Below are 21,056 nucleotides of genomic sequence, written 5' to 3' on the forward strand. Positions count from 1 at the left end.
TCCTCTAACATTCACATTGCATTGTGAAGCATCAAGAAAAACTCTGGCGACATTTAGGACACGTGACTAATGTGGCAACACACTGGGCCACTCTCAAGAGTGGCCTGAACTAGCTTTGAGCAGAGAAGAGGGAAGTGAGGTGAGGCTGATGAAGGAGGGAAACGGTGACTCCCCAAACAACCCCTCCAGGGTCAGTCACGAATTCACTAGGTGCAGGTGGGAGGGGCGGTAGGGGGGCTGGCTGCGTTGACGACAGAAGGCTACTTCCGGCTGTGGTGCGTATGACGTCAGGACCGAGCCAGACCGGCCCAGCCACCTAGAAGCGGAGCAGGGAGGCCTCGCGAGAGTTCAGGGAGGCCGCTCCGAGATTCCGGCGCGGCGGCGGGTCCCACCTCTCGGGGGCGGGGCGAGGGCGGAGCGGGCAGAAGGGAGCGGACTGGCGGCGGGTCGGTTGCGGCCCGTGCGAGGCTGAGCCGGCCGCTGGAGCGACCGGAGGCAGGTGAGTGCGCGGATGCGGCGCTCCGCGGCGGAGGGGGCTGGGGCGCTCGGCTCGCCGCGCCGGCCCCAACTCTGAGAGCGGGAGCGGTAGACGATCTTAGGTGTCTTTGGCTGTCCAGGGAAAGCCGGGCTAATTTCGGGGCTGGAAATGTCTCCGGTGAAGCTCCGGCGACGGCCTTGGCCCTCTTGTTTCCCGGGGTGGTACTGGCACCGGGTGCCCGGAGAGGTGGCCTCGAGCCCCGGGAGGCATCTTTGTCCTTCCCTGCTCCTTTCGCCTTCCACTCCTCGGCCCCCAAGCACCACGCTCCCGGTCCCTGCCTGGGCTTCATAAACAATAACAAATGTCGCGGATCCTGTCCTGTATCCCCCGCTCTCCCTTCCCTTGCCCTCAGCCGATGCCACCGAGGGGAAGGATTCTGGGCATGGCTCTTAGATTGTGGGGGCTGTTTGTGTACCATTCCTAAAAACTGATGCGTCAGATTGCTAAACATTTCTCAGATAGACACAGTAAAGCTGCCCAGCTCCCAGAAGACACGGAGTGTTCAAAACCGGTCTCAAAATCCGTCCCTACCACTGGAACCCTAGACCCTTCTTTTCAACATCATTTTCTCCCACTCCCTTTTTTCACATTTACTATCGGGGGCAAATGAGTGGTTGTTTGGTATGGGAATAGGGAAGGTTGTGCCCGATTGAGGAGGAGACGTTTCACCTTTAAAAAGTTGTCAGGTTGATAGCAAAAGAACAAACTTTATTTTCAAAACCAGTGGACTGACTCCCGTTTACTGATACTTTTGTTTCGTGGGACTGCTTTTCAGACTGTAAATTTGGAGGAAAGACATAAAAAAAAAAAAATGGGGAGGGGGGCTGGGAGAGCTGGTGGTGCTGAGAGTAGTGGCTTCTCCAAAAAGTGTGATGCTGTTGTTATTCACTTGATAAAATGCAAAACCAACGCTCCTGTCTATTTCATGCAACTTGTGATAAGTTTTGATAGAAGCCGATTGCTCGGAGAAGGTGGCCTGAGTATTAGCTTTATTACTACTAGAGTCTGAGGAAACAACTTACAAGTGTTTTAATTATGCCTCCTAGCTGTAAGAAGGGAGTGAGACTTAGTCTTTTGGGGGGTGTGAGTGGGTTGGGGGCTTAAACTTGTCAGGTCTCCCTACTTAAAGGCAGGGTTTATTGTGGTTTAAGCCCAGTTTTGCTTACTGAGGGCAGGTTTTTGAAAGTTCTTTGTCTCAATCATAAATGTATATAAGATACTGGAAACCTCTTTGTGTTTGTGTAGTCTTTCTTTGTATGCCTCAGGATATATAAAACAATTAAGTTTATTATACTCTCTACCCAGTAGCTGAGAGGTATTGTATGTGAATTGGCCATTCTTGTGACTATTTGAGGGGAGAGAAATTAGTCCAAAATAGGATGTTAAATTATGATGACATTTGTTCATTGCATAGGTACGTCAAAGTACCTTTATGTAAAAAAGTCCTAATCTCAAAGGAGGTACAATGGATAAAAATTTTTTTTTTTGGTTTGATCTTTGGTTTGGTTTTAGCTTTGTGGTGTTCTCCTTGTTAAGATGGCTGATAACATTCCCCATTTGGTTGGGTTATGTTTAGAATGAGAAACAAATTGGGTGTAGTTTGTGTAATCCTTTGAAAGGCCGTGCCACTGGGGAATGAAAAAATTAGACTTAGAAAAACCACATTAAATGAGTGCAATTCTTCTTTAGCCTTTTGTTTTTGAGTTTGTTTTAAAATAAATCAAAGAGTAGAGGCCAGGAATATTTGTGCAACTAAGAAGGTGTCCTCAGCAGTTTTTATGCCAGAAAAAAATTAATTTCAATAGGTAAGACTCTATAAAAACAAAGGAAGAATTGTACTTTGTAGAAAGCGGTAACAAAGCAAGGGACTCAATTCAGCCATTTGTTTTCAGAAAAGTTCTGTCCTCTTAAAGGAAGGGCAACATCATTATGTTAGCGAAGTAGGATAACACTTTATAAAGTGTTTTCCCAGTGATCTGGGATAAGTTGGAAGCTTTTTTGTATGTGTGTGGCACTTTTTTGTGAGAGAAAAGAGGGCACAAATCAAAGCCAGAAAGATTGGCATCTCAAAGTAATGTTAAAATCAGCAGATGGTCAAGTTACGATTAAGTAGACTTGACATATGCAGAAATTATGCTACTGTATTTTTATATTAAAAGCACCATAGACTTTTTGAATGAAAAAAATGAGAATAAGCTTTTAAAGCATAAGAAATTTTTAAAAATTAATTTAAGAAGATAACCTTGGTCATTAGTTATAAAAATATTAAGTGAATCCTTCTTTCCCCCCACTCCAACCCCTCAAATGTTTGTTTAAGTCTTATAACATTTAGCAAGGTATGCCCAGTACTTAAGTGTGCTGATTACATAAAGCTCCTTTCTCCAGGTAAAGGTTTGCTAATTGACAGGATATTGTTGTTCAGAACTTTTAGAGAGAGGAAACTGAAGGGCAACAATGAACAGTATTTGCTGTCCTGTACACTCAGATGAACTGGTCTCTGTCTCCAACGTCATGGGAGGGAAATATACCCAATAACTATAGTACACAATGCATTTTGTGGAGAAGCCAAGGAGGGAGGGGTTAAATTCTACTAGACCAATTAAGGAAGGCTTTCAGTAGAGAAAGGCATTTGTGTAGATGATTTGGATGAGCTAGTCATATGATAAGTCATCATAAGCAAACACTTTATATAATGCTGCTTGCCTCTAAACCCTTACAGTACTAATCTACCTGGGTTTAATCCTTACAGCAACTGTATGGAGTAGGTGTTTTTATTCCCATTTTGCAGACAGGGTAACTGAGGTACCTATAAAATGGTAAAGCAAGGATTCCAACCCAGGCATTCTGACTTATACTTGCATCCCTGTGCTTAACCACTCTCCTTATTTTATCTCCCGCTTTTGTTTTTTTTTTTTGTTTGTTTGTTTGTTTTTTTTGCGGTATACGGGCCTCTCACTGTTGTGGCCTCTCCTGTCGCGGAGCACAGGCTCCAGACGCGCAGGCTCAGCGGCCATGGCTCACGGGCCCAGCTGTTCCGCGGCACGTGGGATCCTCCTGGAGCGGGGCACGAACCCTTGTCCCCTGCATCGGCAGGCGGACTCCCAAACACTGCGCCACCAGGGAGGCCCTATCTCCCGCTTTTGATGACTTTTCTCAGGTCTGTAGTTTCAAAGACTTGATTTGGAAAAATACATTCCTCTGGCACTTAAATTTAGGGATTTGTTTTCTAGAAAGAGCTCCAAGATAGCAAAAACCCAGGTAAATAACTTATTTTTGGCATGTTAGATATTTAATCTCTTTTTGGAAGTTGCTCTTGGTGCAGATTAAATGTAATCATTGAGTGGGACTTTTGATAAATTTGACTTATTACCTAGAAGCAATACCCATAAGGATTTATAAGTGAGAAGTTATAACTATATTAGCTCCTTTGCCTAGTGGAATGTTTGAATCATTGTATATTTGGCTTGTGATTTTTTTAAACCACTTGGCACTGGGTATTTTTTGGATTGAATTGTGAAGTTGGAATTTAGTTAATGATTGACTGTCATTCTCAGCCCTTTCAGTTTTTATTTCCACAAACAGCTAAATTTATAATGCCTGAATCAGTGTTTTGAATAGAGTGTTGTGCATGCTTAAAATGAGAGAAGTTCAATCACTGATACTTTATGTTAGGGCAACTTTGAAAGCTCTCTGGGATTGTGAAATAAAAGGTGCTATAGAATTACACTGGGCCCAGTATAGGCCTACACAGTAAATGCTTCTTTTTTGAATGAATGGTCCAACTGATCTTGTTTATGAAGTTTCAGGAATGGTTCGTATTTGTTATTGGTTATCTAGGTATTGAAATCACAGTAAACTCAATTGGATTTAAATGTTAGGGAAAAAAAGTATGTCTAGGCAGTGGTAGGGGTACTTACCTGTCCTTACCCGTCTAGCAAGATGGAGACCTTTGTCAGTGCACTGATCGACCATACTCATAGTTTTAAGTAGAGCTCCAGAGGCACAGTCTCTGTGAATGAATATAAGTGTTCTCTCCTTGTGTGAGTGTGGTAGATTCTAGAAAACCCTGATGACTGTAAAACCTAATGGGAAAAGTGGCAGAACAATAACCAGGATTTAAAGCCCATGTATTTATATTATTACAATAAGACAAAAATGGCAAAACAAATTTAAGAAATTTTTCCCACACAGCTTGAATTAGCAGTGCTGGCATATTATTTCCATTTACCACCCCCTGATTAATAAAATTTTCAGGATCTTCAGCCCATAATTTGAGGGAGATGCTTTTAAGTCCACTATGCTTTGTTGTAAAAAGTTCCACATTCCTTTAAGTACGGGTTTTGTTTTGAAAGGTTATTCTCAGTAAAAAGGAGTGTGAGTTGGGCAAACTCAAAGAGAAATCAGACACATACTCTCACCTCCTTGCTGATAGAAATTTTGGGGGCATCTTTTCCCATCATAGGCTAGTTTTTTTTTGTTTTTGGTACGCGGACCTCTCACTGTTGTGGCCTCTCCCGTTGCGGAGCACAGGCTCCGGACGCACAGGCTCAGCGGCCATGGCTCACGGGCCCAGCCGCTCCGCGGCATGTGGGATCTTCCCGGACCAGGGCACGAACCCGTGTCCCCTGCATCGGCAGGCGGACTCTCAACCACTGCGCCACCAGGGAAGCCCCATAGGCTAGTTTTGTCTGCATTGAAAGCCCACTGAGACAGGTAGCCTCCCTGAGACCTTAGAAGGTACAGGTCAGATAGTGAGCCGACCATTCAGGTTGATGTTGTGTAAATTCAGAAAGGCCTCGAACTTTGGCAATTTGTCTGTGGCTTACGATAGTAGTACTTGTACTGTGCTCAACTTTTAAATTCTTAAACAAGCTCCTTGTCTTCCCCTGAATTAACACCAGACCAGCTGACAACCCAAATTGGTGCTGATTCTCTGGGCACACATATGGAAGGTTTCCTGTCTTCCTTGTCTTTTGCTGATTCTTATTGATTCCACGGGTGTGTAAGTCACTGAGCCCATGTGCAAAGGCAGCATCCATTGCTCTTTCACCTTTTACAGGTATTTGCTATCTCTACATCAGCCTCAGGAGGGGATTCTATTCCTCTTCTTCCTAATTTTGGGGCACTTTTACTGCTTTTGCAATTACCAAATATGATGGAGTTAATAATGGTTAACACCTCAAAATCAACCGCAGATACAACCACTTCCCCAGAATAAAGAACAAGATGGCAGAAACTTAAATGACTCTGCATGATGCTAATACCATCTATTTTGGGCAAGCAGAGTTGCTGTGTCTTTGCTATGGAGCTTCGCTTTCATTCTATGAATATTTAGAAAATCGAAAGTTCGGAATCAGAGACGCCTCTGTACACATCAATAAGCACCTCTGATTTTTCTTGGTCTTGTTCTTCTGTACAGTCATCGCTCTTCAGCTTTTATGACTCGGAGATTTTGGCTACGCTTCTCTAGATCCTTCTGCCGTCCTGGAGGCACAGGAAGTAATTTGTGCATTTAATATGAAAAATGCTCTGTGTAATCTGTATTTCTCACACACTGTCTCCTAACAGTGGTATGTAGACTTAGCTGTCTGTATATCATCTTCCCCACTGACATGTTCTTGGCTCCTTTTTCTTTCTGAATGTCACCAGTTAGGGTGCAGGTCTAGTAATAATTTTTTTTTTTTTTTTTTGGTATGCGGGCCTCTCACTGTTGTGGCCTCTCCCGTTGCGGAGCACAGGCTCTGGACGTGCAGGCTCAGCGGCCATGGCTCACGGGCCCAGCTGCTCCTCAGCATGTGGGATCTTCCTGGACCAGGGCACAAACCCGTGTCTCCTGCATTGGCAGGCGGACTCTCAACCACTGCGCCACCAGGGAAGCCCCTAGTAATAATTTTATCAACAACAGTAATCATTTACTTAACACTTACTATGCACCAGATATAGTGCTAAATACTCTATATAAATATTATCCCAGTTAATCCCCACAGCAACCCTCTGAGTTATTATCTCTACTACTTACAAACAAGGAAACTGAAGCCTAGTGGGGTGAAGGGACCAGGGCCTCATGAGTAGATGAGTAGATAGTTAAGTGGCAGAGTTAGAAACTGATTCCTAAGAGCCAGGTTTGCTTTCTCTTATATTGCTTTATTTTATTACAAAAACTTCTCCTTTGCTATTTAATTTACCTCCTTCTTCTAGTCCCACCTGAATTTTCTTTCTTCCCTGTCCTCCCTCCTTCTTTAGGAGTTATTTACATTTTTGATGTAGAGCATAAATTCTCTTGCGAAAAGTATACAGAAATATTTCAGCTCTCTTCTGATTTCCTATAGAGGGGGATTTACTCTTGGAGAGAGCTTATTGTAAGAATAATACTAGTAACACCTTACATTTGTGTTGTTCTTTAGAGTTTTATAAAGCATTTTTACACATTTTCTCGCTTAATCCTCAAAGCAAACTTAAATTCGGGTCTTTAGATTAAAAGCTGCTACAGGTAGTTTGCTAAGGCTTCTATAAAGTTAGTTGATGAGACAGTTCTTGCCCTAAGCAGTTTTAATGTTGAAATAAATGATATGATCAAATGTTCTGACTTCATTCAAGCCAAATGGGAGCAGATATATATCATTGTAGCCCAGCGTTTTCTTAAAAGGTCTTATAGTTTTGAGCTTTGAACTTCTTTTTTGGTCAAAATTGAGAAGTTGGAGCTTTAGTTCTGCATTTTAAATCATAAAATGTTTTAAGTTCTCAATTCTTGTGATTCAGGTGAATGATAGTTAAATTGCTGTCTACCTCATCCTGCACACAACTGTTGGATTTAACTAGAACAATTATGATGAAGGAATGGGGTGGAGGGAGGACAGATACTTTTTCAAAAGTGAAATTAGGACTTCCCTGGTGGCACAGTGGTGGTTAAGAATCCGTCTGCCAATGCAGGGCACAGGGGTTCGAGCCCTGGTCTGGGAAGATCCCACATGCTGTGGAGCAACTAAGCCCGTGTGCCACAACTACTGAGCCTGCGCTCTAGAGCCCGCAAGCCACAGCTCCTGGAGCCCACAAGCTGCAGCTACTGAGGCCCGTGTGCCTAGAGCCTGTGCTCCGCAACAAGAGAAGCCACTGCAAAGAGAAGCCACTGCAATGAGGCCCGCGCACCGCAACGAAGAGTAGACCCCGCTCACCGCAACTAGAGAAAGCCCACGTGCAGCAAAAAACCCAAGGCAGCCAAAAAATACAATACAATACAATACAATACAATACAGTACAATACAGTACAATACAATACAGTACAATACAATACAATAAAATGTTAGCTTAAAAAAAAGTGAAATTAAAGAATTGGGGATCCTAACAAGGGCTTGATGGGGTATCTTACAGTAGCACTGTTTTAGGAAATTGGTTATAAATTTTAAAGAATGGATAAGCTGCAAGTATTCACCTCTGGAAAGTTGTGTTATTTGAGAGATCAGAGAGCTTATGTAATGAACCATTTTTGAAATACTATCTTGTGCCAGTATCTTGTTTTATTAAATTTAGTTTTTATTGAGTTGTGGACATTTTTACTTAGCTGAGCATTTGTCCATTGACTTGCCCCCATTATGGAAATACCACACCATGTTTGTCCTTCTTAATTTTTCTGTATTTGTCAGCAGGGGCTAATTGTCTGGTTTTGAAGACTAGGGAGTTGCCTTTTGTTGTCTTTTTACAATAGAGATCCATTTCATTTGGACACATCTTTCAAATCTGGTTGAGAATATTCTCCATATGTCCACTATTACCTCGCCAAACAGAATAGACTTTCTATTTTTGTGGCTAGAGTGGAAAAATTTCAGTCTTGAATTGTATGTATTTGACCCACTGATAGTCTTAATACTGGCAAATCCTGAATTAATCACAGACTCAATATTTTAGTGAGGTTAATCATCACACTTCAACATTTATCAGCTATTTTCTGGGCACTGTATTAGGTACCATGGCAAAATAGAGACAAGTAAAATGTATTGCCCTTCTATTTAGAAAGCTTCAATCCAGTAAGAGACAAAATGTATGGGTACAAATAACTGTAATTCAAGCAGAAAGTGATAAGCAAGTAACAGGGCCCTGTGGGAGCAGAGGAAGGAGAGATTGCTTCTGGCTGGAGAGATTAGGAAGGCTTCTTATATAAAGTGAAATAGGAATTGACCATTTATGAGTGAAGGACATGCTAGGCAGAGGGATTAGCATGAGTTGGTAACGTCTGTACAACACCTGATAAATTATATGTTAATTATTTACTTCTCTGCCCTACTGGACTTGAGCCCATTCAGTTTAGGGAACAGGTGTTTTTTCAGCTTTTCATGTTCTGCATCATCAACTGCTCAACCTGGTATATTTAATTAAAGTATTATCAATACTTTAGTAATGTTACAGAGGCAACAGTATACAGAACGGATTCAAGGGAAGAGGGACCGGAAATGGGAAGACCAATGAAGAGACTAATTTAAATAATCTAGGAGATAGATAATGAAGTTCTAAACCATGTGGGATTGGAAAGGAGAGACTTGGATGAATGGGTGATGCCCCTTCATGTTGAGACCTAGGGAGTTCTTGGACTCTGTGAATTACCTATGAGGTACGTGTCGAGTACCAGGAAATGCAGTGATGAAAAGACATGGTGTGCACTCAGAAAGCAGGCAGGCACCTGCAGGGCTGCTTAGAGGTTTAGAAATAATTGCAGTGTCATGTAGCTGCTGTAATGAAGGAGCACTCAGGGGAGCACCTAAGGAAAGGGAGCACCTATCTGGGAAAATCAAAGAAGGTTTCCAGGGAGGTGGTAGTGTTTGAGCTTAGACTTGAAGGGTGAGTAGGAGTTTTTCAGGCCAAAAAGCAGCAGGAAAACATTATAGCATAGAATGTAAGAGGCTGTTGAGGGATTATTTTAGTGTTGGGGCAAGAGGCTGGATAAGATAAACGAACTTGTCCTAATAAAATAACTTTATTTTTGCTGTGTTTTTCTATATTTATTTTATTCCGCTTTAGCACTCTGAGCTTCTGTAAGGAAGTGTTTCTGTTGCCTCTTACAGCCTTGTGGAAGCACCTCTGCTGTGTTTCGCACTCAGCCTGCTGCCAGGGATAAATGTCTCTTGCTTCCATTTTGTGAAATTAAATAGAAAAGGTAATGACACCATTAGCCAGAGAGATAGAGGAGAAGAAATCCACTAAAACCTTTTTCTTTGATGAGTGCCCGGAGCAAGTAGGGTTGACGTATAAGGAGAATGCGCATCAGAGCATGGCTTCAGGAGCACTTGACTTGAGGGGATTGTGGTAGGAACATAACTATTTACCTTTCCCATCAAGTTTTATGGCGCCCTAAAAGTTTCCCAGAATTGTAGTATCTAGTGCTAAAGTCCTTTTATTCTGGATATAGCCTTTTTTTTTTTCATCTTCTCTATGCTAGCGCTTATTATATTGTAATTACTTAGCATGACTCTAAACTTCAAATGGTGTCAGCCATTGTCTCTAGTTTGTCCTGCTTCCACCTTTTTTGGTCATTTAGAAACCTGCATCTGCAAGTCATGATTCTGAGTCTCGACATTAGACTGCCAGAGCTAAAAAGCACTCAAGGTTTCTTTTCACAAAGGTTTACTTTCTGCAGCCATTTGTTTTTTCTGTCCTGTGAGTTGGGCCACTGACACAGAATATAGTTAAATTGTTTTCTAAGGACAACTGAAAAGTTCATTGTAGACCCCAGTTAGGTGTATTTCTGGCGGGGGGTGGGGGCGGCGGTGTTGACAGCTGTGTTAGCTTTAGTGCCATTAGTGGTAATAAAATCTATGGCCACTACCAGGAGGAAAGCGAAAGGCAGGACAGGGGAAGAAAACGAAGGCTTGCCGAGGGGCGGGAGAGGCATCTTCGGGGGGCGGGAGAAAAGGGGCATATAGTTGACGGAGGTCAAGCACCTCTAACACCCATTCCAGGTGCCACTTGGTGGGGCCAGTGCCATATTTTAAGGTTAAGTTGAGCCGCAAGTAGTGTTGTCTAAAAATACCCTGGGTGAATTGTGCCAAAAATGACAGTTTGTTTTCATCAAACATTTCTGGATTTAAGTTTAAAAACTTGTTTATGTACCTGTGTCTCTCTGTTTTTAGAATTGAGCAGAAATGGAAACAGAAACCAACACACTTTAAATATTAGTGAAAGTTATAGCTACCCGTCTGAAATGTTAAGACTTAAAACCATAGATTATGTATAGTCCCAGTCAGGTACAAGGTGACAGAAAGGGAAAGGAAGAATAAGTAGGCACATGTGTTTGGGTAAAACTGCATGCTGATACCAGCCGTATAACTGGACGCATAGAGGGGAAAGTAGGATAAGAAATTAGCTCTAGAGCCTGTGTTTTCCTTTCTAGGTCAACACAGGTCCTCCTTCCCTTTATGAAAACATTATCAAATAAGAAACTTGTTCTTCAAAATGTTTTTTCATCATTGGACAAACAAAGCCAAAGAATAAAAATAGGTATGATTTTAGTTTTTCTGTTAACAGTGATAAAAAGTTTTCTCAGATTGTAAGAAATACTGGATTGAATTAAAGTCTTTGACTCAGAGTTGAAAGATGCTGTGGAGTTGAAAGATGCTGTAGAGGTCAAACAGTCCAGTTCTCTACTGTGAATTCCCTCTAATCCCTGGTAAGTGGGTGTTTAGTCTTTGCCTAAAGATTTCCGTTCCTCGCCTAAAGATAAGAAACTTAACAGATCACAGCATTGCTGACTTTCATTCTCTTCAGTGGTTGGTGTTCTCCAGCCTTCTGTCTCCGATCCTCTTCTCACTCCACACACTCTGGGGTCTGGATGGTCTCATATGCTCCGATATCTTCTTCTTTGACAACCCTGTGATGATGACTTCCAAATCAGACCCTTTTCTGAGCTTGAGACCCCATGGTCCATCTCTTTCCTAGATATCACCACCTGGGTGTTTTCCGCAAGAGTCAATGTTATCTTCTCCTTTCCCAGAATCTTTCTCATGCTTCTTACCTCCTCCAATGCATGATGTTATTCTCTCTTTGGTTGCCCCAGCCATAAACCTGGAAATCATCCTTGACTCCTCTTCTTGTTTATCCCTCACATCCAGTTATTTATTAAGTCCTCCTTACTACCTCTTGAATTCTATCCATCTCGGCCCTTTTTCAGTGTCAGTATCTTCACGTGGACTCCAAATTACTAAAATAGCCATCTCTCTGCTACCAGTCTTGCTGTCTTCCGTTTTCTATGTGGCTGCCAAAAGGGTTCTCCTAAAATGTAAATCTGATTATGTAACTCCTACAGTTAAAATTTCCAATGATTCCCCATCGCCTCCTCCAGATTCCTTAACATGGCATGCGAGCCTGAGTCCCTTTAAGAAGTGGTGCCCTTTTGCTTTTCTAGCCTTATCTTTCATTACTCCCTCTACACACCTCTGCAGCTGTACTGAACCTCTAGCTTTCTCTGACCTTGGGTCTTACATGCTACTTTCTGGAATGCCCTCTCCCATACTCTTCTGGGTAACTCCTGTGCTTTCTTTAGTACTCTGCTTAGGCATCTCCACTTTCTGGGATGCCTGCCTTGACCTCTCACCTCTTGTTCAGGGTTAGGTGCTCCTCCTTTGCTTTCCCACAGCATCTTGTGCATCTCTCTCATGACACTTTTTATATCTTAAAACCCAATCACAGCTAACATTGTGAACATTTATCGTGTGCCAAAACTTACTGAGCTTTTTCTATGTGCCAGGCATGGAACAGTGTAAATTGGAAAGTTCTTCCTTATGCAGCTTTCAACTGGTTGTCATCACAGAATTAGAGAGAATTTTGTATCACTGTAAGAGTGATGTTTGAGGACAGCTGTCTTATGCCTTCTCTGTTTCAGGCTAAGCGTGCTCATTTAATTTGTTCAAATATCATGGATTCCAGACTTCTTACCTTCCTGGCCACTCTCCTCCATATGTGTTACATTTCGTTAGTTTTCTCTCTTAAAATGTGTGGTTCAGTTTTAGATAAATTACAGTTGTCATAAAGAGAAGCAGAACTTCACAGGTGTGTAGTATCTGGATATATAGATTGTCATATTTAAGATGTAGATCTCACTTTTCCAGTACATAGATGTGAATTTGTGTGTTTGTGTGTGTGTGTGTGTCCAGAAATACTCAGGATTCTAGAATTTACTTACATTTAGCAAGTGACCAGGAGACTGACATAGAAACAAAAATGTCAACTAATGAATTTGTTAATATCACTGTGAGTAGAACGGAAGCTTGCATCATTTGATCAGCGCACTGTCACCTCAGTAGAACAATCTACGTAGGAAGTGGTCATTCTAATCAAAATGGGTCATCCTCCTGAGGAGTGTCACTAAGCCACAATAGCTGATGGAGCCTCTTTTTTATAAGGGTGCACCTGCCCAGCACTGCTCTGGATATGGTCAGCCATCTCCACCTCAGACAATGTTAGGGGAATGCAGGCAAAACCTTGCTTGTTAAACTCCTGCTTCCCCCGCCCCCTAGATTAATGGAACTCTTAATGTAACTCTTAATTAATGTAACTCTTCTATTAACACAGTCTTTCCTTTAGCCAGAAGAAAAGCAATTGACAAGGTTTCAGCTTTCTTAATTCACATTCTAATCCTGCCTCCCAAAAAGTACACCCTGCTCACTTTTTTTTTTTTGCGGTACACGGGCCTCTCACTATTGGGGCCCCTCCCGTCACGGAGCACAGGCTCCGGAAGCGCAGGCCCAGCGGCCACGGCCCACGGGCCCAGCCGCTCCGCGGCACGTGGGACCTTCCCGGACTGGGGCACAAACCCGCGTCCCGTGCATCGGCAGGCGGACTCCCAACCACTGCGCCACCGGGGAAGCCCGCCCTGCTCACTTTTGATTGCATTGGGATATTCTCAAATATTTTCAGTTACACATTTTCTTGGAATTACTATCTAATTGATTTGTTTCATGCTGTTATTACTCCCGGAGAGGACTTAATTTTCAAATTACGAGAACATTTTACTTTGTCCCTTCATACTGTCTGCAGGGCATTGCCGACCATTGAAAGCTTCTCCAGGTATGAGCCCAACAATACAGCAAAGAGTATGGCATTCACCTTGCTTCTTCCTAACCTGTGTCTGTTAACTCAGCCTAAGATTAAGGTCATGTAAGTTTTGGGGGCAGTCATTCCACACTTTAATTTGTGGCAAGCTTTATTCAACAAAAACTTTAGTTGTTCTTTATGTATATAACAGTTTATCACAATTTATACTTAGCATTTGATTGCTTTTGAATCCAAATATAATTTTTCCCTTCTCTCTGTTCAATTTCACTTGTTAAAGTTAACCTTCTGTAAAAATTAGTTTGGATTCTGACTCTGCTGCCCCACTTTTGATTATTCTCTAGGATCTATTCATCCTCATGTTTTGATAAGGATGTCGTCAAAAGCTTTATCTGGTTCATTGGTAATATAACTGTCTAAGCCCAGTGAGCCTTGCAGAACTTTCTTATGAGCATTCTGGGTTTTGTTGCTTAATCAGTTATCAACACATCTATTACTCAGCCCATTTTTCTTCATCTTTCTCCCTTACCCCTCTAAAAAAAATTGGAGAGTGGAGCTTGTTAAGTACCTTTCAGAGAGTCACATAGATTGTTTGCCTTGTAGATTTGCCAAGAAAAGAAATAAAGTTACTGGGCAAGACTTGTTCCTCCTGAATCCTTGCTGATTTTAGCTATCACCCACCTTTGTCTGTGCTGTGTGACCACCTAGAGGGATGGGATAGGGCGAGTGGGAGGAAGGCTCCAGAGGGAGGGGATATATGTATACATATAGCTGATTCACTTTGTTATACAGCAGAAACTAATACAACATTGTAAAGCAATTATACTCCAATAAAGATGTTTAAAAAAATTAATCAAGGCTAGTTTAACTAGAATTCTGTTCTTGAGAACTTGCTGAAACGTATGACATATCTTACCTTTTATAGTCTCAAGCGGGATTTACTTTTCTCTGAACTTTTTGTAATTTTTGTTCCCTAGTTATGTCCCACATTCCCATCCCTAGCCATTGTAACCAACTTCAGAATTACTCTGAGGTTTCCCAATTAATCGTTGCCATTTAATCGGCTAATTCCTTCCTAGTGGTTGCATGCATATCCAGAATGTTTCTTTCCCTATGTGAGAGATGGAAGGCTAAGCGAGGCATTTATCAGATGCCTTGATTTTTAGCTGTGGGAGAATTCTAGCAGATATCCCAAATGTCGAAGTCCCCATTACAGCTCAGTTTGTCTCTATGTCAGCTTCAGTCTCTAACATATTCCAAATCAGCAGTTCTTTTTTTTTTTTTAACATCTTTATTGGAGTATAATTGCTTTACAATGGTGTGTTAGTTTCTGCTTTATAACGCTTTATAGCAAAGTCAATCGGCTATACATATACATATATCCCCATATCTCTTCCTTATTGCATCTCCCTCCCTCCCACCCTCCCTATCCCACCCCTCTAGGTGGTCACAAAGCACCGAGCTGATCTCCCTGTGCGATGCGGCTGCTTCCCACTAGCTATCGATTTTACATTTGGTAGTGTATATATGTCCATGCCACTCTCTCACTTTGCCACAGCTTACCCTTCCCCCTCCCTGTGTCCTCAAGTCCATTCTCTAGTAGGTCTGCATCTTTATTCCTGTCCTGCCCCTAGGTTCTTCATAACCATTTTTTTTTAAGATTTCATATATATGTGTTAGCATATGGTATTTGTTTTTCTCTTTCTGACTTACTTCTCTCTGTATGACAGACTCTGGGTCCATCCACCTCACTACAAATAACTCAATTTCATTTCTTTTTATGGCTGAGTAGTAGTCCATTGTATATATGTGCCACATCTTCTTTTTTTTTTTTTTTTTCTGTACGCGGGCCTCTCACTGTTGTAGCCTCTCCCGCTGCAGAGCACAGGCTCCGGACACACAGGCTCAGCGGCCACGGCTCACGGGCCCAGCTGCTCCGCGGCATGTGGGATCTTCCCAGACCGGGGCACGAACCCGTGTCCCCTGCATCGGCAGGTGGACTCTCAACCACTGCGCCACCAGGGAAGCCCGTGCCACATCTTCTTTATCCATTCATCTATCGATGGACACTTAGGTTGCTTCCATGTCCCGGCTATTGTAAATAGAGCTGCAATGAACATTGTGGTACATGACTCTTTTTGAATTATGGTTTTCTCAGGGTACATGCCCAGTAGTGGGATTGCTGGGTCATATGGTAGTTCTATTTTTAGTTTTTTAAGGAACCTCCATACTGTTCTCCATATTGGCTGTATCAGTTTACATTCCCACCAACAGTGCAAGAGCAAACCAGCAGTTCTTTATGCTTCTCCTTTTCCACCATCGCTCTATTCCAGTTCAGAGTCCCATACCATCAAATCTCAGCGATGCTTAGTGGTATTATATTAACTTGTTTTTAAAATGTCAGTTTTCTTTATTTAATACCATATTCTGAACATGGGTTTGCAGGGACCTAAGACCACATTGTTGCTCACACCCTTCCCATTTCTTTTTCTGCAGTAAATAATTTGTTAGACCCTACGCATTATTGTCATTTTTTCTTTAAGAGTATGACTAGCTTCTTTCGTAGTTACGGTAATATCTGGACTTTTTCTACCGCTGCTTCCATTTTAAGCTTAAAGTCCACTTGATCAGTGAGTCAAAATTACATAGTAACTTCTGGGAATATATTCAAAGGAAACAAAAACACTAACTGGAAAAGATATCTGCACCTCCATGTTCAAGCAGCATTATATACACTAGCCAAGATGTGGATATGACCTAAGTGTCCATCAGTGGATGAATAGGTGAAGAACTTATACATGCACACACACACACACACACACACACACACACCACACTAGACAATTTCTGAAAAGTGAAATGTAAATGAGGTTGGAGAAATCAAGAAAAGCTTTGTAGAAGAGGGAATATTCATTAGGTTCTTTAAATATAAGTAGAGGGGAAGGGAAGGGCCATTTTTATGTTTAGATATATCAGGGCTTGGTGGTAAGATTGATTATGGCATGTCTGTTGGTTCATGAGGGACGAGACCGGAAAATAATGGAAAATAAAGTTAAGTAGTAAGGGTGGAGCCAAATTATGGGGTTTAATAAAAGCCAGGCAAAGAAATTTAGATTGGAATGGAAAAAAGGGGGTGGCTTTAAAAGTTTTTGAGCCTAGGAATGACATCATCCAAATTCTGTATAAGGAGCTGTGATTTAGCAAAGGGAGAGAATGGCATCAGGAAGACCCACTTGAATACTGGTACAGTCATGTTACTGACAGTGAGTGCAGTCAGGGCCTGGACTGCATGGTGATGGAAGTAAGAATGATGAGTAAGATGGGATGGGAGAGAGATTTCAACAGGTTTTATTGATGAACCTGAAATGGGAAAGGGAGAGATGAAATTAAGGCTGCTTTCTAAGCTATCTGATTGGGAGAAAGGTTAGTGCCATGGCTAGAAATGGGGTTGTTAGAAGATGGGCTGTGGGGGAAGAGTTATGTATTTACTTTCAGACATAATTAAATATGAGTTACCTGTAAGGTGTTTAAGTTGAAATGACAGCAAGAAATATGAGACTGCCAGTAGGGTGAAGAGATAACAGGGTGTGTTACTCAGGTGTATTGCTCATCCTTGTAGAGTATGGCTTAAAGGCATAGGGAAGGGTGACTCCTCTCCCTGAGAGTTCAAAGACAAAGTCAAGGACTGGCATTCATGGATAACTTCTTACAGATAAATCTGAAGAGATTCTAGTATTCGTATTGGTTGAAATTACTTTAAAAGTAATTTTTTTCCCCTTGGTGATGAAAGGCATGTAGTGATATTTCAGGAAATTAGAAAATTTGAAAAGGTATCAAGGAAAAATATATAATTATTAACAGTACTTTGGTGACTTTCTTTCTGGTCTTTTTCTTATGCATACAAAGAAATAGAAAATATACATCTATGTATATATGCATGTGATACATATATGTACATATGATCATATACTTTCTTTTTTTATTTTTTATTAAAAAATTTTTATACATTCTTTTTTTAATATTCTTTACCATTATGGCTTATCATAGAATACTGAATATAGTTCCCTGTGCTATACAGTAGGACCTTGCGGTTTATCCATTCTACATACAAAAGCTACATCTGCTAACCCCAACCTCCTACTCCATCCCTCCCCTAACCCTCTAGGCTCAGGTTTTTTGTTTCTTTTTTTATACAGCAGGTTCTTATTAGTCATTAATTTTATACACATCAGTGCATACATGTCAACCCCAATCTCCCAATTCATCACACCATCACCACCCCCGCCCCCCCACGGCTTTCCCTCCCTGGTGTCCATACGTTTGTTCTCTACATCCGTGTCTCAATTTCTGCCCTGAAAACTGGTTCATCTGTACCATTTTTCTAGATTCCCCATATATGCGTTAGTATACGATATTTATTTAACTCTTCCTGACTTACTTCACTCTGAATGACAGTCTATAGATCCATCCACGTCTCAACAAATGACCCAGTTTAGTTCCTTTTTATGGCTGAGTAATATTCCATTGTATATATGTACCACATCTTCTTTATCCATTCATCTGTCGATGGGCATTTAGTTTGCTTCCATTGACCTGGCTATTGTAAATAGTGCTGCAGTGAACACTGGGGTGCATGTGTCTTTTTGAATTGTGGTTTTCTCTGGGTATATGCCCAGTGGTGGGATTGCTGGATCATATGGTAATTCTACTTTTAGTTTTTTAAGGAACCTCCATACTGTTCTCCATAGTGGCTGTTTCAGTTTACATTCCCACCAACGGCACAAGAGGGTTCCCTTTCCTCCACACCCTCTCCAGCATTTGTTGTTCGTAGACTTTCTGATGAAGCCCATTCTAACTGATGTGACGTGATACCTCATTGTAGTTTTGATTTGCATTTCTCTAATAATTAGTGATGTTGAGCAGCTTTTCATGTGCTTCTTGGCCATCAGTATGTCTTCTTTGGAGAAATGTCTATTTAGGGCTTCTGCCCATTTTTGGACTGGGTTGTTTGTTTTTTTAATATCGAGCTGCATGAGCTGTTTATATATTTTGGAGATTAATCCTTTGTCCATTGATTCGTTTACAAATATTTTCTCCCATTCTCAGGGTTGTCTTCTCGTCTTGTTTATGGTTTCCTTTGCTGTGCAAAAGCTTTTAAGGTTCATTAGGTCCCATTTGTTTATTTTTGTTTTTATTTCCATTACTCTAGGAGGTGGATCAAAAAAGATCTTGCTGTGATTTATGTCAAAGAGAGTTCTTCCTATGTTTTCCTCTAAGAGTTTTATAGTGTCCGGTCTTACATTTAGGTCTCTAATCCATTTTGAGTTTATTTTTGTGTATGGTACTACGGAGTGTTCTAATTTCATTCTTTTACGTATAGCTGTCCAGTTTTCCCAGCACCACTTATTGAAGAGACTGTCTTTTCTCCATTGTATATCATTGCCTCCTTTGTCATAGATTAGTTGACCATAGGTGCGTGGGCTTATCTGTGGGCTTTCTACCTTGTTCCATTGATCTATGTTTCGCTTTTTGTGCTAGTACCATATTGTCTCTATTACTGTAGCTTTGTAGTATAGTCTGAAATCAGGGCGTCTGATTCCTCCAGCTCCGTTTTTTTCCCTCAAGACTGCTTTGGCTATTCGGGGTCTTTTGTGTCTCCATACAAATTTTAGATTTTTTGTTCTAGTTCCGTAAAAAATGCCATTGGTAATTTGATAGGGATTGCATTGAATCTGTAGATTGCTTTGGGTAGTATAGTCATTTTCACAATATTGATTCTTCCAATCCAAGAACATGGTATATTTCTCCATCTGTTTGTGTCATCTTTAATTTCTTTCATCAGTGTCATATAGTTTTCTGCATACAGGTCTTTTGTCTCCCTAGGTAGGTTTATTCCTAGGTATTTTATTCTTTTTGTTGCAGTGGTAAATGGGAGTGTTTCCTTAATTTCTCTTTCAGATATTTCATCATCAGTATATAGGAATGCAAGAGATTTCTGTGCATTAATTTTGTATTCTGCAACTTTATCAAATTCGGTGATTAGCTCTAGTAGTTTTCTGGTGGCATCTTTAGGATTCTCTATGTATAGTATCATGTCATCTGCAAACAGTGACAGTTTTACTTCTTTTCCAATTTGTATTCCTTTTATTTCTTTTTCTTCTTTGATTGCCGAGGCTAGGACTTCCAAAACCATGTTGAATAATAGTGGTGAGAGTGGGCAACCTTGTCTTGTTTCTGATCTTAGTGGAAATGGTTTCAGTTTTTCACCATTGAGGTCGATGTTTGCCGTGGGTTTGTCATATATGGCCTTTATTATGTTGAGGTAGGTTCCCTCTTTGCCCACTTTCTGGAGAGTTTTTATCATAAATGGGTGTTGAAGTTTGTCAAAAGCTTTTTCTGCATCTATTGAGATGATCATATGGTTTTTATTCTTCAGTTTGTTAATATGGTGTATCACCTTGATTGATCTGCATATATTGAAGAATCCTTGCATCCGTGGGATAAATCCCACTTGATCATGGTGTATGATCCTTTTAACGTATTGTTGGATTCTGTTTCCTAGTATTTTGTTGAGGATTTTTGCATCTATATTCATCAGTGATATAGGTCTGTAATTTTCTTTTTTTGTAGTATCTTTGTCTGGTTTTGGTATCAGGGTGATGGTGGCCTCATAGAATGAATTTGGGAGTGTTCCTTCATCCGCAATTTTTTGGAAGAGTTTGAGAAGGATGAGTGTTAGCTCTTCTCTAAATGTTTCATAGAATTCACCTGTGAAGCCATCTGGTCCTGGACTTTTGTTTGTTGGAAGATTTTTAATCACAGTTTCAATTTCATTACTTGTGATTGGTCTGTTCATATTTTCTATTTCTTCCTGGTTCAGTCTTGGAAGGTTATACCTTTCTAAGAATTTATCCATTTCTTCCAGTTTGTCCATTTTATTGCCATAGAGTTGCTTGTAGTAGTCTCTTAGGATGCTTTGTATTTCTGCGGTGTCTGTTGTAACTTCTCCTTTATCATTTCTAATTTTATTGATTTGAGTCCTCTCCCTCTTTTTCTTGATGAGTCTGGCTAATGGTCTATCAATTTTGTTTATCTTCTCAAACAACCAGATTTTAGTTTTATTGTTTTGCTATTGTTTTCTTAGTTTCTATTTCATTTATTTCTGCTCTGATCTTTATGATTTCGTTCCTTCTGCTAACTTTGGGTTTTGTTTGCTCTTCTTTCTGTAATTCCTTTAGATGTAAGGTTAGATTATTTATTTTGAGATTTTTCTTGTTTCTTGAGGTAGGCTTGTATAGCTATAAACTTCCCTCTTAGAACTGCTTTTGCTGCATCCCATAGGTTTTGGATTGTCGTGTTTTCATTGTCATTTGTCTCTAGGTATTTTTTGATTTCCTCTTTGATTTCTTTAGTGATCTCTTGATTTTTTGGTAATGTAGTGTTTAACCTCCATGTGTTTGTGTTTTTTACATTGTTTCCCCTG

General features: G+C 40.9%; 1 protein-coding gene across 2 annotated transcripts in view; it reads left to right on the forward strand.

The window, feature by feature from the left end:
- The first annotated feature begins 437 nt into the window (after positions 1-437).
- The window catches only part of STK38L (serine/threonine kinase 38 like), an 83,500-nt gene continuing 62,881 nt past the window's right edge, over positions 438-21,056 (forward strand). For both annotated transcript variants that reach the window (XR_009521173.1, XM_060024489.1), the window contains exon 1: positions 438-499. The gene's annotated coding sequence lies outside the window, so the exon portion shown is untranslated. The remainder of the gene's footprint in view (positions 500-21,056) is intronic.

Source organism: Delphinus delphis, chromosome 11 (assembly GCF_949987515.2).
Source record: "Delphinus delphis chromosome 11, mDelDel1.2, whole genome shotgun sequence".
Taxonomy (NCBI): Eukaryota; Metazoa; Chordata; class Mammalia; order Artiodactyla; family Delphinidae; genus Delphinus; species Delphinus delphis.